The sequence below is a fragment of the Elephantulus edwardii genome, unplaced genomic scaffold, assembly GCF_000299155.1.
Source record: "Elephantulus edwardii isolate Elephantulus edwardi_28Jun2011 unplaced genomic scaffold, EleEdw1.0 scaffold00006, whole genome shotgun sequence".
NCBI classification, from domain to species: domain Eukaryota; kingdom Metazoa; phylum Chordata; class Mammalia; order Macroscelidea; family Macroscelididae; genus Elephantulus; species Elephantulus edwardii.
In genome coordinates this window covers 31,051,109-31,052,172 of record NW_006399756.1, presented here as the reverse complement: position 1 = coordinate 31,052,172, position 1,064 = coordinate 31,051,109, and the positions used below count along the sequence as shown (strand labels likewise).

Below are 1,064 nucleotides of genomic sequence, written 5' to 3'. Positions count from 1 at the left end.
ATTATTTTGTGTGCATGTACCGTCAAATCAGATCTGACTGGTACAGGAGGATATTGCGCCTCCTTCTCCGGCAGAGCGTCTGGTGGATTCGAACCGTGTTCCTCTGGGATTGCAGTGCAGCTTCTTGCCACTAGGCCACCAGAGCTCCCCACAGGTTATTGTTGTTGTTAAGTGCTGTCGAGTAGTAGGCAACTCATAGTGACCCTATGAACGAAAGACCTGGACACTTGTATAACTTTGAGCCTTTCTCCAGATTCATAGGGTTTCCCGGAAGTGGATGCCATTCCTGCTTCCAGCTTGTTTTAATCGGGGAGCACCACCAAACACTGTCTACCATGGGTAACCATTCTCACATTTGACACATCAGTGTCAGTGTTCAGCTTCATAGCAGCCACGAGTTACCTCTGTACAGTAAGTGGACAGACCAGGGCTATACAACCTAGAAGAATGTTTCACCAAAAACAATTAAAAAACAGGTCTGAGGGCCACCGGCCCGAGGGCCCTACAGGATTTTAAGCTACCACCTTGAGCAGGCTTCATAGGCATAGTTAAGGCTCAGGGCCGCCCAGCCACTTTTGAAGGTTATTATCAAATGAATTTTAAATTTTTTTTTTAAGTACACATCTAATAGGTATATTGCTGTTGTTGTTATGTGTTGTTGAGTCAGTAATGACACATGGTTGAACCTCGAGCAGGTTTTCAGAGCCTGTCAGTTGCATGAGGGGAGATCGATTGCCTTTTTTCCAGTGGAGTCTCTAGTGTGCCTTTGGGTTGGCAGTGCAACTCCCTACCACTAGGCCATCAGAAGCCCCTCTGTTATGTATACATGAACAATTATAGGAAGTAATTACAATAAATTATTAAGTTATTATCACTGTAGAAATGATGAAAGTTATACAAGTGTTCAGGCCTTTCGTTCATAGGGTCACTATGAGTTGTCTACAACTCGATGACACTTAACACCACCACCACCCCCCCGTGGTGCCCCAGGCGCGAATAGACGAGTTAAAGCCTGGTGGAAGGTTGATATTGCCAGTGGGTCCAGCAGGAGAAAACCAGATGCT

The 1,064-nt window shown here is 45.7% G+C and overlaps 1 pseudogene; it reads right to left on the bottom strand.

Annotated features, from left to right (window-relative positions):
- Positions 1 to 1,064, bottom strand: part of LOC102847366 — a 34,449-nt pseudogene that overhangs the window by 4,611 nt on the left and 28,774 nt on the right.